Source organism: Triticum dicoccoides, chromosome 2B (genome assembly GCF_002162155.2).
Source record: "Triticum dicoccoides isolate Atlit2015 ecotype Zavitan chromosome 2B, WEW_v2.0, whole genome shotgun sequence".
In the NCBI taxonomy this organism is placed as follows: Eukaryota; Viridiplantae; Streptophyta; class Magnoliopsida; order Poales; family Poaceae; genus Triticum; species Triticum dicoccoides.
In genome coordinates, this window is record NC_041383.1 from 122,030,742 (window position 1) to 122,054,616 (window position 23,875).

The 23,875-nt window shown below is 42.0% G+C and overlaps 1 long non-coding RNA gene across 1 annotated transcript; it reads right to left on the minus strand.

The window, feature by feature from the left end:
* Positions 1–328: 328 nt before the first annotated feature.
* On the minus strand, positions 329–10,259 carry LOC119367324. Its single transcript, XR_005176258.1, has 4 exons — positions 9,771–10,259; positions 9,424–9,657; positions 9,254–9,342; positions 329–847 (listed from the first exon to the last, which is right to left on the minus strand). It is a non-coding gene; the product is annotated as an uncharacterized LOC119367324 (long non-coding RNA).
* Positions 10,260–23,875: the final 13,616 nt, after the last annotated feature.

The window sequence follows — 23,875 nt, forward strand, 5'->3', positions numbered from 1 at the left end:
CGTTTTGGTCCAAAAACATGTGTCAAACATGATAACATTTAGTTTGCATTCATATATGGCAAGTGGTTCCCTCTCTCACACCTATCCTAATCAGACCTCCTTCCCCTTAACCTTTATTCTCATCGCTGTGTTTAATCACTCCTTTCAAATTCTTATTTTTCAACCGTGTATATTTTTGTCAACTCAAAAGTTCTTCTAATCTATTTTTCCGCAAACAATCAATTGAATGAATAGAGAGGAATAGTATCATTGTCGGTAAAGTTTGGCACTGAGTTGGCACAAATTTGATCAATAATTGTATCAATAAGTTGTGATTCAACTGCTGCCCGCCCTGAGTTCCTGTTTAAGCCAATAGATGAAATGAGTTACAACGCTAGATCTGCATGTCGATCTGCATACTTACTCAATGATTTCCACCTTCGGTGAGCACCATGATGATGCCCATCAGCCACTCCCAGATGCTTTCTATGTGTACTACAGGAAGCCTATTATGTGTACTGAGTTTGAATGGAGTTCTCTCAGCCTACCTCCAACTCAACCGAAGGCGGATCAGGATCTTACACCAAATCAACCCCAAAGAGGATTAGCAACCTTATCTTTCTTCTTTTGTTGAGTTCAGATATGGGGCGGATGGGATTCAAAATTCTATTTCATCATCAATGCCTCGCCTTGCTGATAGTAGCGCATTTAATAACCCACACGCTCCAGAAACACACACACACCCATGGCCCACGCAAGCACATGTAGAACTCTCATGGCATTCTGATTCTGACATCCAAAACACATTGCTCTACCCCATGTGCTCCTTGTCTTCTTCAGTATGCACTTCCTCATGCCTGAAAGTGACCTGCAGACAAAAGCAAAATGAAACAGAATTAATACTATAGGTACAAGAATGAAGAAGAAATGATATAGTATAACTATTTCACACAACATGACCCGCTAAAAAAGGTGAAACATGTGAAATGATGTAAGAGAAAAGACAACTATTCTAATTAATGGACAACAATTGTGTTCTTAGAATACAAAAGTTAATTATACAAGAAATACATCCTGGATTGAGCTAAATCATAGGGTCTCTATGAATATTTGATATTATTTTAACGGGAAGACTAAATAGACTTCAGTAACACAAACTGTCATTGCTACTTTAGAACGAGGTGACGTACTTTATTTCATAGCTTCGCACGCTTGGCATTACTACATCAGTTAATTAATAACTATATAAATCTATATGAACCTTAATTGGATTTTTTTTTCAATCTGAATCACGGGGTGCAGAAGGGTCGGGTGCTGGCCGTGTACAGAGTCCATCCGTAATTCAAATTGGCTATATGGGGAAACAGTCCTTCCGTAGTACTAGCACATATGCACGTGCGTTACAACGGGAGTGAAAATTAGCGTGTTCACCAATGTGGCATGATAGCATCCAGAATAATCCTGGCCATCTCAGGCCCGGCCCTGTCGGCCCACCCAGGCCCAGCCCTAAAATCCAGGGCCTATGCCCGATGGGCTTGCTCGTGGGCCGGGCTTGGGCCCTAAGTTTTGAGCCCACCAGCAGGGCCTGGACGGGCTTGGGCTTGGCATATTGACATTTTAAGGAAGAGGCCCGGCCCACGGCCCTAAGCCCTAAGGGCTTTTGAGGGCTTTTTACCAGATGGGCCGGGTTTGGGCTTGAAAAGTAGGCCCGATGGATGGGCCTGGGCCTCAGTTTTCTGCCCTGGGCTTTTTTAGGCCCGGCCCAAGCCCGGCCCGGCTCATGGCCAGATATAATCCAGAAGGTATCACACGGCAGGGAGACGCACATCAAGCTCTAAAACAAATGCATATCAGTCAGACATTAATCATGCAACAACCCTTAACACGGGTACTAAGGATCAATTAATTCTCCTTATAATCCTACCATCTACACTTAGTTACCTTTACACCTCTGCACATCTAACTTGTAGCACACTGATTGACCTCGTTACAACATGCGTCCGACTTGTAGCAGTGGCGGTCATCCTTGTTGTGTCCATGTGGTCGGCTTTGCTACGTTGTACGTATGACTTGTTGTCTTGGCATCATTTATGTAACTGGTTTTACAGCACGGCGGTCCAACTTCCTAATAAAAAAATAATAGCGGCGGCTGGTGTTACATTGGTGTGCTCCCGGATGTAGCAAGCAATTGGCCTTCCAACGTTGTGTTATGTTTTGAGCAACAACAGTGGGCCTAAAATTCTTGTGTGTGCCGTTTACAGCAATAATGCTCAAACGAAAGTTGCATGTAGATTAACAATTTTTTTTCTTCAAAAAAGTGAAACTTAATAGCGGCAAAAACACCGAGAAATAAAAAACATTACCTTGCACATTGAAAAGGTTAACATGTCGCCCAAAAAACAAAGCTGACAGCAGGTCGTTTGCTTCTTTTTCCATTTTGAGTAGTTCGCGAGCAAGATCCGATTGATTCCATGGAAAGAAGGCAGCAACATCTCTCTTGTTGCACACATCTTGGGGGTTGTTTTGTTAGTGCACATTAAGATTCAGCCATCACTCACTAGCTATATATACCACTCCAACCAGGTATCTTATATCTTTTGTTAGTTAGATCCAGCCATACCATACACTCCATGGGACATGCAAGCACATCCCGAGCCACAATCCAACCATACTTCCCACATTTCAATTTAGAGCCGACATTTAATTCTTTCGTCAGGTTCTATTCCAACAATTTCATTTAATTAGAGCCAACCTGAAAGATCGTGGATGTCGCCTAGAGGGGGGGCGGGGTGAATAGGCGTTTTAAAATAATTACGGTAGAGGCTTGAACAAATGCGGAATAAACCTAGCGGTTAATTTGTCAAGACAAAACCTAAAACAACTAGGCTCACCTATGTGCACCAACAACTTATGCTAAGCAAGATAAGCAACTATGTGATAGCGAGATACATGACAAAGAACAATATGGCTATCACAAAGTAAAGTGCATAAGTAAAGGGCTCGGGTAAGAGATAACCGAGGCACGCGAAGACGATGATGTATCCCGAAGTTCACACCCTTGCGGATGCTAATCTCCGTTTGGAGCGGTGTGGAGGCACAATGGTCCCCAAGAAGCCACTAGGGCCACCGTAATCTCCTCACGCCCTTGCACAATGTAAGATGCCGTGATTCCACTAAGGGACCCTTGAGGGCGGTCGTCGAACCCGTACAAATGGCAACCCTTGGGGGCGGTCACCGAACCCGTACACTTTGGCAACCCTTGGGGGCGGTCACCGGTACCCGTCAAATTGGTCGGGGCGATCTCCACAACCTAATTGGAGACCCCGACGCTTACCCGGAGCTTTACACCACAATAATTGAGCTCTGAACAACACCAACCGTCTAGGACACCAAGGCACCCAAGAGGAACAAGCTCTAGGGTGTCCAAACACCCAAGAGCAACAAACTCAAGGGTACCAAGCACCCAAGTGTAATAAGCTTCTCAACTTGTAACTTCCACGTATCACACGGAGTGCCCAAGTCCTTCTCTCCCAAATACTACCAAAGCAACTAATGCTAGGGAGGAAAATGAGAGGAAGAACGAAAGAACAACACGAAGAACTCCAAGATCTAGATCCAATGGATTCCCCTCACATAGAGGAGAAAGTGATTGGTGGAAATGTGGATCTAGATCTCCTCTCTCTTTTCCCTCAAAAACTAGCAAGAATCTATGGAGGGATTGAGAGTTAGCAAGCTCGAGGAGGGTCAACAATGGAGGAAGAACACGAGCTCAAAGGATAAGGTTCATTGGGTAAGAAGACCCCCTTTTATAGGAAGGGAAAAATCCAACCGTTATGTGCTCAGCCCGCACACGAGCGGTACTACCGCTCGGGCAGAAGAAGCAGGGAAAAGGAGCAACAAAACAAGAACCTTGGGGCGGTAGTACCGCTTAGAAGTGGTACTACCGCTCACCCCAGCGGTACTACCGCTGGAGGAGCAGAGCACGGGACCAAAGGAGGCAGGACAGAGCAGAGTACGGTAGCAGTAGTGCAGTAGCGGTACTACCGCCCGACCGGAGCGGTACTACTGCTTACAGGCGGTACTACCGCCCATTCTGGGCGGCACTACCGCTTATAGGCGGAACTGCCGTGCCTTACTGCCGCACGACTACTGCTGAACCCGACACGAAAAGAGTAGACCCAAAAACGAGGCGGTAGTAGAGCGGCACTGGAGCGATACTACCGCTTGACGCTACAAGCGGTACTACCGCTGGCTCCGCGGTATTATCGCAGGGAGAAAAATAAAACTGCCATAACTTCTTCATATGAGCTCCGAATTGAGCAAACTCAAGCTTGTTGGATACAAGACAATGAGTAGCATCAAAACAGAGAAGAACTCGAGAAGAGGCAGGGGAGGTATGCCTAACAAAAAGAGGAGAGAAACCTCCAACAGAGAAGAACCGACAGAATCTCTAACATCGAAAACATCATAGAAGATGCATGTGAACTCCGTTTTTGATGAACTCGAGCTTGTCATCAAGATGACCATAAGCCCCAAAACTCACAAAGAGAACCAAACAAGAACCAAGAAAGATGATGCAAGGATGCAATGGTTTGAGCTCTCTACGAATGATACGATCAATTTACTCATCAAGAGCTCCCCTTGATAGTACGACCATCGAACCTAAAACCCGGTCTCCCAACTACCATCATGAGACCGGTAAAATGGAAAACCTAGCAAGGGCAAACCTTTGCCTTGCACATGGTCAACTTGAGCTAGATGATGATGATCTTCTGCACATCTTCACTATGGGTGAGCCACTCTTTCGCACATCTTCACAAGTCCATTGTCACCATAATGGACGACAAGCTTCAAGCATTTGATCTCTTCGTGATGCTTCACTTGAACTTGCACACCACAACCTAACACCATAAAGAACTCTCACGAAGATCATGGGTTAGTACACAAAGCGTAATTGACAATGCTTACCATACCATGGGATCGCTTGTTCCCTCTCGGTACATCTTCTACGCTTTGTATGTTGATCAACTTGATTTACTCTTTGACTTACTCTTGATCAACCTCTCACATGACCAATCTTTAGGTAGTTCCTTTGGCACCTTAGTCATCACAAACTCTCCTTGAAACCAACAAATGGACTCCAAGAAAAGCCTATGGACAAATCCTTCAAATAAAACTCAAGACAACCATTAGTCCATAGAGATTGTCATCAATTACCAAAACCAAACATGGGACACCGCATGTTCTTTCACAACCTTAATTCCTTCACTCCCGCACCATACCCTTCGTTGGGCTTGATGATTACTCGACAACTATCCGACGTATATAAACTGCTGGACTTTTGTGGATCAAAGCGAGGTGTGGTAAATATTCAAGCGAACCCTCTCTATCTAAAAAAATGTTCGCGCTTTTTAAATTTTTAAAAAATGATTGTGTTTTCATATTTGTACATAAATTTAAAAATGATCAAGATTTTCAAGAAATGAGCGTGTTTTGCAAGTTTGTTCGGAATGTTTTTTTCTATTTTCACAACTTTTGAAAAATGCTTGGGATTTCACAAAATATTCCCATTTTCAGAGATTGTTCCCAAATCTAAAAAATGTTCATGTTTTCATTTTCAGGAGTTTCAAATAATGTTCCTGTTTCCAAAATTGTTTAAAAATGTGTTAAAAAACGTGTTTTCAAATTTTGTTTGGATTTTCCAAAAAATGTTTGGAATAATTTTGTTCAAATTTTTCACAAGTTTTCAGAATTTCTATTGGAATTTAAAAAAACAAATGCTCCTGTATCCACAAATTGGTCATTTAAAAAATGTTCATGTTTCAATTTCTTTTCCGGAGTTTCAATTTTTTTTGTGTTTCCAATTTTGTTCGCAAGTTTTAAAAAATGTTTGCGTTTCCACATTTCGTTTTGGAATTTAAAAAATGTTTTGTTTGAAAAAATTGTTCGTGATTTTAAGAAAATGTTCATGTTTTTTTTGAAAATGTTTCATTTTTTAAAAATATGTTTACAAATTTGTAAAGTGTTTGCACTTCACAAAACATTCTGGTATTTTTTTTCAAAAACAGTTGAAGAGGTTGGACCTTTATAGTTCGGATATTTGCGAAGGAGGTTGGACCTTTACGAATGTTGAGCAACATTCGCAAATAGAAAGTATCTCCCTGTGCGGGGTTGACATGTGCAATGCGGCCAATTTTCTTTTGGGGAGCTCGACGATGATCCCAGTATTTGCCTTTTTGGTGCCATGTCCAATATTCTGGAAATTCTATGTAGGTGTATTGGCGAGCTGCAGGGTTTTGTACATTAGCGTCTAACCATGCAGTCAGTTTAGTGGCCACATTTTTGGGGTCTTCAATTACTTCTTCCAGATTATCATCTTCTGAATAAATTACATTATTCTTGAGCGGAAGATGAACAGGGAGCCTCTCTACTGAAGGGTCTGTATGGTGAACATCATATTGCTGCAATCGCCAGGCAGCATCATTTGGTGTGACACAACGACACTCTAAGTAATTATCAATTTCATTTACAGTTTCACTTGATGAAGATGATGTTGAAGACGTGGTGTGGAGGCCAATTCTAGCACAGTCAAATCCTTTTGTAACATACTTGAAAAGATATTTGTGCATTCCATCATGATTAACCTTATCTACATTTATGTGGGCTTGATACTTAAGCACCAGGTCAACATTGTGAGGAACAATGTATCTATTGTCAATGTCAACATTATTTTTTCTAGCAGTAATTCCATTGTTTGGTCGGGCATATTCTGTGAAACCATTCTCCCGTACAGTGGTTTGCTCACAGAACTCCTTTGGGTAAAATTTTGTGCACTTTCCTTCTGACATACATGGGGATGACTGCTTTAGGGCGCCGCAAGGTCCGTGCACCATAAAAGAAGATACAACCACATATCCTATTGGATCTTTGACAGGATCTGGCAACTGAGTAGAAATATACGAATCTATCTTCTGTGCATCTAAAGGGGCTTCTTTAGCCAACCATATAATAATATGCAAATGTGGGAGACCACGTTTCTGAAATTCAACTGTGTAGATAACTACAGGAATTTAAAATATGTTAAATAATTGACAGAATAGTATGTTGTGTGAAGGGAATATAAGTTTAAGGGAACTCTTATTACCTGCATTTATTGGTCCAAAGAATTCTTTCTTTTTTAATATCATCCATTAGGATATTAAGTTTCATTTTGAATGCCCGGTTGACAATATCTGGACGGTCAGATGGTTCTTGTCCAGGAATGGACTATAGAGCCTCTGTAATCTCAGGCCAGGCAACATTTGATGTGACGGTGACAAATAGATCTGGGCAGCCATATTTTCTATAGATAGCGATAGAGTCTTGGTAGTTCTGGTATAAGTAGCGAGGGCCTCCAGTAAATGAGGAAGGTAGTATTATCCTTTGGACAACAGCAGGACCGGTTGTAATTCCTCTTAACACAGAATATGCCAAAGAACTGAATGGTGATGATCTATACTTACGCTGAAAGCTAGGCTTTCGGAAGAATCCAATATGGAATGTTTCAACACAGCAACAGCCGTCCACAAAATAAGCTTGTGTTAATCTTTTGCATTGTAATGGAGTGTTGAAGTCATTTGGCCTATCATGTAACCTATATGCATAGTATTCTAACATTGTGACTTTCTGGCGTCCAGTAGTTGTGTGTGATGCTGAATGATACATAAGTTCATCATGATAGCCATCCTCGCCATATGGAAATAACAGAGGATACTGCATGGACATAAATTTACAGTGTATTTTACCTATCCGTTGCAACTGTGATGAATGATTTTTAATATAATGTCTCGGCCTACAGGAGATGACCCTATATCACCAATGACCAATCCAACAACCTCGGACGCTACTGGAGCACTATATATATCGCCATGGGCATCAGGTTTTCCATATATTCTGACTAATAAATGGCCAGAATCATTCCCATGTAATCTTCGACTTGCCATCCTAAACAACTTGACAATGGGATTATGCATGTTCAACATTTGTATGAGGGACTGGACAATGCCTTCATTAGCTTGGAATGAATTGCATGTAGATGAAGCAGTGCGTGAAGATGAAGCAACATTATTCGGCTTGATACCTCACGATATGTATCAACCATGTATAATTGAGCATATTCTGGCCTCTTGCCAGGTTCTGGTCTCAAAGAACCCACACGGTGGCAGACCTGGCAGCTCCCATTGAAGTCATTGCAAACATGGTATTGTACTGATGGATATGATGAAAGAAGTGGTTTGACAGTGTGTGATTATGTGAAGTCAGTAAATCCAATAGGGGTTGAGGAGGAGGATTATATGGTTGCAGGGAAACTTTTCCTCCTTTGCAACATAAATTATATGTTGGATTTGAAGTATTTCTTTCTCTGCGCAAACGCTCTTCATACCAAAACAGAGCAGCACAATGTCTGCAAGAAAACTGGGGGCCTCCAAGTGTTAAGGGTTCAAAGATACTTCCTGAAAGATAAACCGGAAAGAGAAGGATTTTTACAAACGTAAATGATTTCTAAACCCATAGACATTAATAGGGATACACGCAGAAGCTTACGGTTATGGGCAAATATCATATTCTGTGTTTGTGATGTCGATGTGGACGATTATTCACTTGCAAGTTGGTCTGATAAATGTTGCTCTCGAGATGCTATTGCTTGATTGATGCCAAGAAGTAGATGATGGAATGAAAGTCAAGATATATTATGCAGAAGAAAACTTATTTGAAAGAACATCTGTGCCTAACAAACCTCTACTCATGTTTCTAGCCATACGTGTGCGACGGTTATCGACAGCAACATATGGACTTGCTCGAGGAGAAGGGTCAGGTAATGACGTACGACGTGGCCGTCCACGTCCACGTCCATGTGAAACTTCTCGTGGATGACCAACCCCATGCCTAGTTGGATAACACAAAGAACTTTCTGCATTATCCATGTTAGGAGGCCTAATAACCCCAAGGAAGTGAAATTGGATGAAGGGCCAATAATGTAAAATGTACCAACGGAATATGATGTACATGCTGAGAGACAGCTATCTAACACAGGGTGAACAAATGCAATGTGTATGTGTTCAATTGTTCCGTATAGAGAATTAGAGTGCACTGTTGTGTATGTGTTCAATTGTTCCATATAGAGAATTAGAGTGCACTGTTATATACTGAATTTAGCAAAATAATACTGACATTGATATTGAGCAAACAAAATTACAGAATTAGCAACCGAGGAGAATTTGGGAATATTACGTACTAGTAGGAGGCAAAAACCAAATGCGCCTGTGCTTGTAGTGTGGGAAACCAATGAAGATGACTACTTGGGCATCCTTGAGCACGCAGTACCTGAGAAGGTGCAAATTTGTGATGCAATCAACAATCTATCATACATAGAGAACATGGAGGAAACGACAGGGAGTTGCTCACCGTAGGTGGTATGAGTGGTGTGGCAGAGACCCGATGGGAAGGAAATGAGGTAAGGCCAGGCAGACTTTAAAGAGCAATCCATCAGTTTCTTCTGGAGATGGTGGGGAGAGGAAGTGAAGCGGCTCAAACATTATTATTAGGAGAGGGAGCATCCGACATCAATTAGTCAGCTGTCTGTTCGCTATCCATTGTGACCAGTGAAGATACACAGGGTGGGCCGGTGGAAGCAATGGGCTGCATGGAGGATGTAGCAGTATGCTATGTAAGGTTGCTATGGCCCTTTTCATAAGAATATATATAGGACTATATGAAAATAGTAATATTATTCTGGCAAACAAAGTAGGTACCTTGTGACGAACAGAGTACAGTAGCTTCAAGTCAACAGATAGTGTGACGGTAGTCAGGAGCTCGATGTCGTTGCCAGCAAATCAATAACCAAGAGGGAAGTGCATACATTGCATCATAGGGAGGAGGTGCTTGCCGGCGCGGACGCCAAGTTGGGATGGGCAGCAGGGAGTCCATGGTTCAGTAGGTCAACACCGATCCCCAATGATGAAACCACCGGTCGTTGCTCCATTGGGAGGCACCGCAAGTGTGGAGGAGGTTGAAGGGGAGAGGAGGAAGGAGGTGGCGGCCGAAGGGGAGAGGAGGAAGGATGCAGCCGCCGCGGAAGGAGTGGTGTGCGGCGGCAGGAAGGGTGGGTGCCGGCTTGGAGTGGCGCGTGGCGGAGAGGGAGGGAGCAGCGAGGGGATCGACCAACGGATCTGGGTGGGGAGGCGAGGCAGGGTGTGCCATGCACAGGGGGGAGACGGCCCACCGGAATCCCATGCTGGCGGCGCGGCACGGTGGAGATAGGGGAAAGCGGTGGAGACAGGGGAAAGCGGGGGAGGGAGGCAGGGAAAAAAATGGAGGCGTTCTTGCAGGGAAAAAAGGGAAGTGGAGGCCGATGTGGCGGGCTGGGCTGGCGTAGGTTCTCTGGCTGGGCCTACAAAGTGTAACTGAAGCCAACGTGTGCACGAACTGAAGCCAACGTGTTTGTTTTTTGCTATGATGGTCCCACTTGTAAGCCTCTAATTAAACGCTGACGTGGCAGTGCTGCTGATGTGGGTAGCCTGCATGTCAAGAGAAATATGTTAGTGGGGACGAACTATTTAGGTATTATAGATTCGTATCTGCGTTGGAGAATATTTTGCATTGCTTTATAATAAGAAAACCTCTCTAGGTCAACTGGTTGGAGTGTTGTGTTTGTAATATGACATCTTGGGTTCGATCCCCACAAGCGCATCTTTTTTTGTCGCTATAGTATGTATCTCAACCTATCATTATATTCATGGGCAAACATAAAAAATAACCCCAGCTTCCCATGACGGATGAAAATTAGGACAAAGAATATTTTGATCAAACCAATAATACCTATTCCCTTTAATAGTAGGTATAGATAGGTCGGAATCTTAGCGCATGTCTCGAAGGATCCAACTACAGAAATTTGCTCACCCAGAACTTTGTGTAATTTATGCAACAAATCGTTTGAAAATGTATGGATGAACCCAGGTATATATGCACCCACTTTGATTTTTTTTGAAATGCCAACAAAATCCAAAAATTAATTGATCTGGTACATCTTCACATCCTATGTGCACACAAAATGTTTGCTGAAAAATAACTTTTTTTCATACGCCCCTTGACGAGATTGTGAGCATCGTCCCCGTTGATTATAATAACATTACTGGATCAATGAAACTCCCTTTCCTGCAAAAGCAATTATACTAAAAGACATTACACTATGATTATGTGGTCGACATTTCCAGCCGGCTCTTGTTTTCTTTCCATCTAATAAATTAAAATTTCCAAGAAGAACCCAACAATCTAAGTCCCTAACTACAGTAGCACCTGATATAGATGTTATTACCGTGTCATTGCAACATTTCTATGACTTTAGTATAAAGATAGCACCCCCCCTATATAAGCACTTTGATTCAGTATGCCCGGTACTTAAGTCGTGGAACCTGAAGGTCTTTAGAATTTTTTGCCAAGTACACATGATTCTTGATGTAGCACTTGATATAAGGGTTATTAGTGGTTCAATGCAACATTTGTTTTTAGTGTCAACCTTAGCAATTTCATCAACTACACATGATTCTTACCGTAGCAGATATAGATGGGCGTTGGTAGTAGCGTGTCATTGCAACATTAAGGACTTTAGTACGAAGCTAGCCCCCCCCCCACCCCCCCCGAGCTAAGCACTTTGATTCAAAATTTGTGGTACTTAGGTCCTCGAACCAGAAGCTAGATCCCCTAGTTATGGATGTGAAGTTCTTTCGAATCGATTTATCGAGTGCGGAATGTGCATGAGCAAAGTTTTTATCATTAGAGATAAAAAGCTGATAAGTCCTTCGTGCCTTATACCTTAAGTATGCCACACGCTTTAGCAAAGTTCTTACATTTGTTATGGATGACCGTAAAGTTCTTCCAGATTTATCTCTCAAGTGCGAACCATGCATGAACAAGGTTGTCATCATAAAAGATAGAAAGCTGATAAGTCCTTCGTGCCATATACCTTAAGTGTTCCACATGCTTTAGCAAAGTTCTTAAATGGTTATGTATTACGGTAAAGTTCTTATGGATCGATGTCCTAAGTGCGCAACGTGCATGAACAAGGTTTTCATCATAATTATAGGTCCTTTGCACCCTATACCTTAAGTGCGCCATGCGCTTTAGCAAGGGTCTTAAATTGTTATGGACGATGATAAAGTTCTTCTAGATTGATCTCTCAAGTGCGCAATGTGCATGAACCAAAATTTTGTCATAAGAGATTAAAAAAATTGATTAGAACTTCATGCCATGTACCTTAAGTCTGCCACACGCTTTAGCAAAGTTCTAAAATTGTTATGGATGAGGGTAAAGTTCTTCTGGTTCGATCTCTCAAGTGCGGAACCTGCATAGACAAAGTTTTCATCATAAAAGATAAAAAGGTTATAAGTCCTTCGTGCCTTATACCTTAAGTGCGCTACACAATTTAGCAAAGTTCTCACATTTGTTATGTACGACGGTAAAGTTCTTCAGGATTGATCTCTCAAGTGCGAACCGTGCATGAACAAATTTTTCATCATAAGAGATAAAAATATGATTAGTCCTGCCCTATACCGTAAGTGTCCCACATGCTTTGGCGAAGTTCTTAAATGGTTATGTATAATGGTAAAGTTCTTTCGGATCAATCTCTCAAGTACGCAACATGCATGAACAAAGTTTTCATTATAATTATAAGTCCTTTGCGCCCTATACCTTAAGTGCGGCACACGCTTTAGCAAAGGTCTTAAAATGTTATGGACGAGGGTAAAGTTCTTCCCTATTGATCTCTCAAGTGCACAACGTGCATGAACAAAATTTTCATCATAAGAGATAAAATATTTGATAAGTCCTTCGTGCCCAGTGTGGAAAAAAGAGGGCATGAAATATTTGACATGTATATTGTTTAACTAAAACTGATAGCATGACATAATTTCACATATATGATGTCTATCTGAACTGGATAGCGTAGCATAACATAATTCAAAGATATGATGAATAACTAAACAGGATCGCATGACATAATTCACCTACATGTTATCTAAGTAATTAGGATCGCATCATTTAATTCACATATGTGATTTATATGCTAAACAGAGGGCATTCGATATGATGTCTGAACTAAGAACATGGTGTTGAATATTGTGTATATGATGTCTAAACTATGCAATGCAAGACATCATATGCATGATATGAGCAGTATAACCGTGCCAAGTTAGATAATACACCTCGGTGGGGGAATAGGACTGTGAAAGCACACGTGCTCCTTGGGTGATTTTCGTAATTTATGTCAACATATTTCTTGTTGGACTAACACTTTTACCTAGTATGTTTCAAATAAGTTCAACAATGGAGTGGCATGGCCTAGAGGATGTGGAACCCCTTCAAGACGCTAAGGACAAAGGATTGGCTCAAGCTCAAAGCACAAGACTACATTTTCTATTTTAGTGATCCAAGATCACATTGAGTCTATAGGAAAAGCCAATACTAGCAAGAGGGGATGAGGTGTTGCTTAATGGCTTGCTTGCTCAAAGTGCTTAGTGATATGCTCCAAAGCCCTCAACTGCTTTCTCACATCCACATATGACCCAAACCAAAAGTCTAACTCGGCCCTACCGATTCTTCCTATCCGACGCCACCGAGTTCAGATGTCATAGCCACTGCCACAAGCCCTAGGCAAATTGGTCTCACCGATAGGGATCTCGGTCTCACCGAGATGGGAATGTCCATTACCAAAATCAATCTCACCGAGTTTTCGTAATCGATCCTATCGAGATTACAATGCAAACTCTCTGTTCCTCTTCATAACATTTCGGTCCAACCGAGATGAGCGAATCGGTCCCACCGAGTTTGCCTGACCAACCCTCTGTGTGTCCATTACCAAAATCGGTCCCACCGAGTTTGTGTAATTGGTCTCACCGAGATTACGTTATGCCCTAACCCTAATCATATCGGTCCTACCGAGTTGCATGTGGGTCCCACCGAAAATCCTAACGGTCACATTATTTGCTAAATAGGTTCGACCGAGTTTCACGATTCGGTCCCACCGAGATTGGTAAGTTGTGTGTAACGGTTAGATTTTGTGTGGAGGCTATATATACCCCTCCACCCACTCTTCATTCGTGGAGAGAGCCATCAGAACATGCCTACACTTCCAACATACATTTCTGAGAGAGAACCACCTACACTTGTGTTGAGACCAAGATATTCCATACCTACCATATGAATCTTGATCTCTAGCCTTCCCCAAGTTGCTTTCCACTCAAATCTTCTTTCCACCAAATCCAAATCATGTGAGAGAGAGTTGAGTGTTGGGGAGACTATCATTTGAAGCACAATAGCAAGGAGCTCATCATCAACACACCATTTGTTGCTTCTTGGAGAGTGGTGTCTCCTAGATTGGCTAGGCGTCACTTGGGAGCCTCCGACAAGATTGTGGAGTTGAACCAAGAAGTTTGTAAGGGAAAGGAGATCGCCTACTTCGTGAAGATCTACCCTAGTGAGGCAAGTGCTTCGTGGGAGACGGCCATGGTGGGATAGACAAGGTTGCTTCTTCGTGGACCCTTCGTGGGTGGAGCCCTCCGTGGACTCGCGCAGCCGTTACCCTTTGTGGGTTGAAGTCTCCATCAACGTGGATGTACGATAGCACCACCTATCGGAACCACGTCTCAAAAATCTCCGTGTCTCCAAATTGCGTTTGCACACTCCAATCCCATCCCTTTACATTCTTGCAAGTTGCATGCTTTACTTTCCGCTGATCATACACTCTTTGCATGCTTGCTTGATATGTATTGTGATTGTTAAACTTGTGTCAAAACTCCACTTCAACTTAAAGAAATTAAAAACTGCACCTTTTCTCACTTAGTGTCTAATCACCCCCCTCTAGACACCTCTTCTTGATCCTTTCAATTGCTATCAGAGCTTTGGTCTCCATTGCTTTGGTTTAAACACCATTGGAGGAAGATGGATGAGTCTACTTTGGGGAGTCTTAGACATAGAGTGCCTATACTTGATGGAGAGTATTTTCATGAGTGGAAAAATGAGATGCTTGTGATTTTCAATGAATATCATTTGAACAAGTACATTGCTAGCCCTTGTGCACCTCATGTTGATCCCATGCATCCTACCCTTGATGAGTCAATTGACATGATTCACAATCTTAGAACTGTTAATCTTATCACTAGAAGCTTTCCTAGAAACTTGATTGGATGTTTACCTACTCTTAAGTGTGCCTACACTATATGGAAATTTCTTGAGGAATTTTTTCCAAATTATTCCTTGAAAAATCTAGATGACATTCTCCATAAGTCTATTACCTTGAGTAAGATGAACTCCAATGATCCTATGTTTAGTGATTGTCTATTTGAGCTTACAAACCTTATGCGTGCCAAAGGAGATGTTGGAATTATTAGTGATATTATTTCCGAAGCTATTAAAATCCATAAAGAAGATCATTTTCAAACTCACTCTAACGAATCACCCTCTCTAGGATTTGATCCACCACATGACGATGTTGAACATGGATACTATGATGAGGATGATGATAGTGACCTTGATCTTGATGATGCAATGAGACACTTTGGTCTTATGGCAAATCTTCGGGGATATATGGCAGGAGGAAAGGAATGGGTTCTTGATAGTGGATGTACCGATCACATGACCGGAGATAAAGATATGTTTCGTGAGCTTGCTGAAAACGACGATCCTCGAAAGTATGTCACTTTCAGTGACAACTCAAAGGGTAAGGTGGTTGGCCTCGGTAAGGTGGCCATATCACATGATAGCTCCATACAAAATGTCATGCTCATTGAATCTCTTGGATACAATTTACTTTCAGTATCTAGACTTGTTGATTTCAGTTTCAATGTCCTATTTACTGAAGTAGATTGCCAAGTGTTTCGTAGAGATAATCATAAAATTGTCTTTACCGGTATACGTAGAGGTGATCTATACATTGTTGATTTCACTAAAAAGGCTCAACCTAGAACTTGCTTCATCGCTAAATCCTCTAAAGGTTGGTTATGGCATAGACGATTAGGTCATGTCGGTATGCGAAACCTTGACAAGCTTATTAAAGGAAATCACATCCTTGGCGTTAACGATGTCATATTTTATAAGGATAGACTTTGCAGCGCTTGTCAGGCAGGTAAACAGGTTGGAGGGAGGCATCCCATGAAGAACATCATGACCACAAGGAGGCCACTCGAGCTACTTCACATGGATCTTTTTGGTCCCAACGCCTACAAAAGTCTCGGTGGAAATTCTTTTGGTCTAGTTATAGTTGATGATTTTTCAAGATTTATGTGGGTGTTCTTTCTAGATGATAAATCGCAGGTCCAAAAGATCTTCAAAAACTTCGCTAGGAAGGCCCAAAACCAATTTGAAGTGAAGATCAAGAAGGTTCGCAGCGACAACAGAACGGATTTCAAGAACACAAATGTGGACACCTTTCTTGACGAAGAAGGGATTTCACATGAGTTCTCGGCTACGTACACACCTCAACAAAATGGAGTTGTTGAGAGGAAGAACCGAACGCTCATCGAAATGGCGAGAACGATGCTTGATGAGTACAAGACGCCGAAGCACTTTTGGGCGGAAGCGGTTGAGACGGCTTGTCACGCAACAAATCGCTTGTATCTTCACAAGCTACTCGGCAAGATGACATACGAGCTCCTCACCGGTAACAAACCCCAAGTTGGATACTTTCGAGTATTCGGCTCAAAGTGCTACATTCTTGATAAGCATCGTCGTTCTAAATTTGATCCTAAGTGTCATGAAGGTTTCCTACTTGGTTATGGCTCAAACTCTCACACTTACCGTGTCTACAAAATTTCACCCGAAAGGTTGAAGAGACGGTAGATGTGAAGTTTGATGAATCTAACGGCTTGCAAGTAGAGCAATTTCTAATTGATGTAGGAGACAAAGACCCCTCAGAAGCAATCCAAGACTTGTCTATTGGCAAGATTCGTCCAACGGAGGTGAAGGAGAGTACCTCGTCCGTCCAAGTGGAAGCTTCTACCTCACGACAAGGTGAACCAAGAGTTGATACAGAAGCATACACAAGTGGGACACACCAAGATGAAGAAAATGAGGAAGTGCACCAAGATGAACGCCAACAACCTCCTTCTCCACCATGACAAGAGAACTACAACGTCAACAACAAAGAAGGCCAAGAAGAAGAACAAGATGAAGAAGATGTTCAACCAAGATCCAAGCAAAAGCTTTCACGAGTTCGAGCAAGAATTGCTAAAGACCATCCCGTCGAGCAAATCTACAATGATATCCAAACTGGGAGAATCACTCACTCTAAAACTCATTTAGCTAACTTTTGTGAACACTATTCATTCATCTCTAGCATTGAACCTATGAAGGTTGAAGAAGCTTTGGAAGATCTGGATTGGATAAATGCCATGCATGAAGAGCTACACAACTTTGGGAGAAATCAAGTTTGGACATTGGTTGAGAAGCACGACAACAAGCACAACATCATCGGTACCAAATGGGTGTTTCGCAACAAGCAAGATGAAGATGGACAAGTAGTTCGCAACAAAGCACGTCTCGTCGCCCAAGGCTACACTCAAGTCGAAGGTATGGACTATGGTGAGACTTATGCTCCCATTGCTAGATTTGAGTCCATTTGCATCTTACTTGCCTATGCTAATCACCATGATATCACCTTGTACCAAATGGACATTAAAAGTGCTTTTCTAAATGGTGAAATAGAGGAGGAAGTTTATGTTAAGCAACCTCCCGGCTTTGTTAATCCTAAGAAACCTAATCATGTTTACAAACTTCACAAAGCTCTTTATGGTCTTAAACAAGCTCCTAGAGCATGGTATAAATGCTTGACCAAGTTCCTTATTGAAAAAGGCTTTGAAATTGGAAAAATTGATTCTACTCTTTTTACTAAAAGGGTTAATGGGGAACTATTTGTGTGCCAAATCTATGTTGATGATATTATATTTGGTTCAACTAACCCTCACTTTAGTGAAAAGTTTGGAAAGCTAATGTCGGAGAAGTTTGAGATGTCGATAATGAGTGAACTCAAATTCTTTCTTGGTTTGCAAATCAAGCAAACTAAGTAAGGTACCTTTGTCTCTCAAACTAAGTACACCAAGGACTTATTCAGGAAGTTCAATATGCAAGAATGCAAAGGTATGGCTACACCCATGCCTACTAGTGGACATCTTGATTTGACCAAAGATGGTGAACCGGTTGATCAAAAGGTTTATCACTCTATGATTGGTTCATTGCTATATCTATGTGCTTCACGTCCCGATATTATGCTAAGTGTGTGCATGTGTGCACGATATCAAGCCGCTCCTAAAGAATGTCATCTTAAGGCCGTGAAAAGGATAGTGAGATACTTAATCCATACACCAAATTTTGGCATTTGGTATCCAAAGAGGGCCTCTTTTAATCTTGTTGGCTACTCCGACTCGGACTAGTGACAAGGTTGATAGAAAGTCCACTTCGAGCACTTGTCAATATTGGTAGATCTCTTGTGTCTTGGTCTTCCAAGAAACAAAACTCAGTATCCTTGTCCACCGTCGAAGCGGAATACATTGCCGCTGGTTCATGTTGTGCTCAATTACTTTGGATGACCCAAACTCTTAAGGATTATGGGATATATGTGAAACATGTTCCATTACTTTGTGACAATGAAAGTGCTATCAAGATTGCTCACAATCCCGTGCAACATTCTCGAACTAAGCATATTGAAGTTCGTCATCATTTCATTCGAGATCATGTTGCCAAAGGGGACATTAATCTTAAGAATGTTCCCACCGAAAAGCAATTAGCGGATATATTCACTAAACCACTTGATGAGAAAGTGTTTTGCAGGTTAAGAGGTGAATTGGACATCATTGATGCTTCAAACTTGGAGTAGGAACTCCATTTGATACATGCAAGGCATGAGCCTATGACTAATCCTTGATATTTCTCTTACGATGACTATCTTATGTCTTGGATATATTTGCACCTTGCATGTTATCTAACCCTTGTAGGTACTTGGATGAATCTAAGTCTATGAGATTGCAACTCACTCACATCTTGAGCAATCTCTACATCACCAAGTCTCTACACAACGGTGGTTGAAGACAGGGAAGCACAGAACCATTCAAACATATCCTTTGACAAATTTATTATTGAAATTCATGATTGTCATTTTGGATACACAAGTGCTCTTCCTTGCAAAAACTAACCCATGTAGGTAGATGAACTCAAATTCCAAATGGTGCTCCTAACTCTTGATGAGCTACATCAACCTTGAGCAACCCACATAAGTTCAACTACATGATCACGATCAACACCACCACCCAAGGTATGTTATTCCATCTTAGAGAAGCTTTAATCCAAGTCATGAGTCAAAGCAACTCGACAAGATGTGAATACATCAAGATGCTTAAAAGAAAAATGGTAACCCCATTTTGAGCTTAAACGATGAGTATGACCTATGATCAAGTGATCTCACTTGACTCCTAAGTCAATATACTCTAAAATAGGTGACTTTGTCGCCGACCAATCCTAGATGAAGTTCTCTCGTGTCTTCTTTCTGTGCTCTTGCATTTGTCTCATGCATATTTGTTTTCCCTTTCAAAAAAACTTCATCTAGATTTCTTTTCTGTTTCTGTTTGTTCTGCATTCCCTGCATCCAATTCATTGCAAATCCTTGAGTTAATTCCTTGCAAATCCTTGTGAGATCTTACTTGTCTAGTGAGCTGAGGTGACAAGTGTTTTCTCTACGATGAACTTGGTCTCACCGGTATGATGCCTTCGGTCCAACCGAATTCTTTCGGTGCAACCGAAGCACACAACTCGGTGCCACCGATTTCACTACAGGAAAGACATCTTGCCACTTGTTCCTGCATTCTACTTGATCCAGCTCCACTCAATGATTCTTGTCCTCTACCAGCATCACATTTAACTTGCTGCTTTGTTCTGTGACTCAAGGACCAAACCCTTCATGACAAAAATCCAGAAGAACCCTTCTTGGAAATTGATGTCAAAGGGGGACAAAGAGATCACATCAATGCTTAATAATATCTATAGGGGGAGAGAATACTCAAGGGAAGAGAGAGTAATCATCAAGGACCCCATATGCTTGGTGTTCAAGAGGAGAGAAGTCACATGTCTTCAAGAGGGGAAAGACATGTTCATATGTGCTTGTTTGCATTAGCTCTGTTTATTTTCTTTGAGCTCTGATTTTGCTCTGATTTTCTGTTCCCTATCTTCTCCCGGTATCCCATGCTAGATTCAAGGGGAGCAAGACATCTAAGGGAAGGAAGTCCTTGAATTCATTGCACATCTTTACCTTTGGCGACATGTCTATATTCAATGTGGTACTTAGTACTCACTCTACATGTCATCCCAGTCTTGGTACTCTTGTGGTTTCTTTTGTTTGCTCTGGCTAGTAGGTGTATCTGTGTTATCTAACCTTGTTTACGCAGGTTCATTCCATCCTAATACAACTCAAGACCACAAGGTAAGTATATGCATCACAATCATGTGTATGATGAATTCTTGCTGATGTACATATTGTTTGCAAGAAGGACTCATGAGCATGAAGGTACATTTCCCTCATTCACATCTTTTGCTCTGATGCATATAGCCAAGATACATGTAACACATTGCCTACTCTGTCATGGTTATGCATTCACTTGCTCCTATATTCCATTTTCACATGATTGCATACATGTAGGGGGAGCCTATGCATGTTACATGTCTTTCCAAAGCTTTACTTGTTATTCTCTATATCTTTATCTAAAGCTTTGATGTATGTTGTCATCAATTACCAAAAAGGGGGAGATTGAAAGCACAAGTGCTCCCTGGGTGATTTTGGTAATTTATGTCAACATATCTCTTGTTGGACTAACACTTTTACCTAGTATGTTTCAGATAAGTTCAACAATGGAGTGGCATCGACTAGAGGATGTGGAACCCCTTCAAGACGCTAAGGACAAAGGATTGGCTCAAGCTCAAAGTACAAGACTCTACATTTTCTATTTTAGTGATCCAAGATCACATTGAATCTATAGGAAAAGCCAATACTATCAAGAGGGGATGAGGTGTTGCTTAATGGCTTGCTTGCTCAAAGTGCTTAGTGATATGCTCCAAAGCCCTCAACTGCTTTCTCACATCCACATATTACCCAAACCAAAAGTCTAACTCGGCCCTACCAATTCTTCCTATCCGGCGCCACCGAGTTCAGATGTCATAGCCACTGCCACAAACCCTAGGCAAATCGGTCTCACCAATAGGGATCTCGGTCTCATCGAGATGGGATTGTAATCTCTCTGTGTATGTCCATTACCAAAATCGATCTCACCGAGTTTTCGTAATCGATCCTACCGAGATTACAATGCAAACTCTCTGTTCCTCTTCATAACATTTCGGTCCAACCAAGATGAGCGAATCGGTCCCACCGAGTTTGCCTGACCAACCCTCTGTGTGTCCATTACCAAAATCGGTCCCACCGAGTTTGTGTAATTGGTCTCACCGAGATTACGTTATGCGCTAACCCTAATCATATCGGTCCTACCGAGTTGCATGTGGGTCCCACCGAAAATCCTAACGGTCACATTATTTGCTAAATCGGTTCGACCGAGTTTCATGATTCGGTCCCACCGAGATTGGTAAGTTGTGTGTAACGGTTAGATTTTGTGTGGAGGCTATATATACCCCTCCACCCACTCTTCATTCATGGAGAGAGCCATCAGAACATGCCTACACTTCCAACATACATTTCTGAGAGAGAACCACCTACACTTGTGTTGAGACCAAGATATTCCATACCTACCATATGAATCTTGATCTCTAGCCTTCCCCAAGTTGCTTTCCACTCAAATCTTCTTTCCACCAAATCCAAATCCTGTGAGAGAGAGTTGAGTGTTGGGGAGACTATCATTTGAAGCACAATAGCAAGGAGTTCATCATCAACACACCATTTGTTGCTTCTTGGAGAGTGGTGTCTCCTAGATTGGCTAGGTGTCACTTGGGAGCCTCCGACAAGATTGTGGAGTTGAACAAAGGAGTTTGTAAGGGCAAGGAGATCTCCTACTTCGTGAAGATCTACCCTAGTGAGGCAAGTCCTTCGTGGGTGACGGCCATGGTGGGATAGACAAGGTTGCTTCTTCGTGGACCCTTCGTGGGTGGAGCCCTCCGTGGACTTGCGCAGCCGTTACCCTTCGTGGGTTGAAGTCTCCATCAACGTGGATGTACGATAACACCACCTATTGGAACCACGTCTCAAAAATCTCCGTGTCTCCAAATTGCGTTTGCACACTCCAATCCCATCCCTTTACATTCTTGCAAGTTGCATGCTTTACTTTCCGCTGCTCATACACTCTTTGCATGCTTGCTTGATATGTATTGTGATTGTTAAACTTGTGTCAAAACTCCACTTCAACTTAAAGAAATTAAAAACTGCACCTTTTCTCACTTAGTGTCTAATCACCCCCTCTAGACACCTCTTCTCGATCCTTTCATACTGGCCATCTGTCTCTGAATGCATCTCTGAGGAGCTATCAGGATCCAACAAGAGATCTGCTTCGACAGGTAGCACTGTCTGCTCTAAAGGCCTTGTTTTCACTCTAGATTTTTCCATCTCCCAGCCAAATGGCTGATTGACAGGAAGAGTAGTTTAATGTACAAACATTGTTGACAAATGGAAATGTAATGAAGAAAAGGATGGGCAAGATATCATTCAAATATATGATGCCTGGTTAAACAGGATGGCATTGCACATTTCACATATATTATGGCTGGCTAAAAGACATGAGACTGCATAATTCCCATATATGATATAGAAACTAAATAGGTGGCATTACAAAACATGTCTAAACTAAGCAGATGACATATATGATGTCAAAAGTAGGCACTGCAAGGCAACATATGCATGATATGACTAACATCACCATGCCAAGGTAGTGCAAACACCTTGGGGGGGGGGGGGTAAATAGGAGTGGTCAGCGGCGTCTGAATCTGCCTCAGAACAGATATCTTCCTCTGGATTACAATCTCGAGAGGGGTGGGAAGGGTTTGCCCTTGAACCCACCATGGAGCGATGTCTGCATGACATTTTATTGCCGCGCAAAACTCTTCTCTTTTTCTCTACATGTTCAGCATGACTGTGTACAATATCTGACATGCATAAATATGGTGAGATTATGTAAGGAGAGCATGCAGAAATTTAGAGTGATGGTAACAACCAGTGGATGGATCCAAAAATAATGATAGCAGGGTGATGATTGCTTTAATTTAATAAAAAGACAGATGATGATTGCTTTACTATTTGTTTCCCACCCAAGATGAACAACATAGGCATACCCTAGGTGAACCAGATATTAGACAGAGATACTATTCATTGCTTCCTCGATATGTGCCCCACAACCAATTTAGAACTCAAGTTTGAACATTAGTTTGGACCTGACTTGGAGTCCAAGAGGTGAACAGGATGATAAAGTAGCAGGTAATTTTAAGCAATGCATAACATAAGCAGAAACAAAAGAGTGCGACCTCTCTTGTGGACCCGTGTACTCCTCAGGTTCATCTGCTGAGTCGATGATGGTCATGCCATTGAGGTGGGTGCAGGTGGCAGGGAAGGAGATCTGAGGCGGCGAAAGACGGTCAGGAGTCGTGATGTCTGGTTTGGTGGATGCTTCTGTCAATGAAGCAGCTCAGGTGAGGTGGACAACGTCACGGCAGGAGCAGGACAAACCACACAAAGTTACCTTCGACACCTACTGTAACTGATGTAATTCTGTAAGGGCTCATTTGGCTTGAATGATTCTAAAAACGCAGGGTTAGGAAAAACACTGGAATAGGATAGGAATTCACATGGTAAATAGAGCATTTGTAAACACATGATTTCTGTCAACTTGGG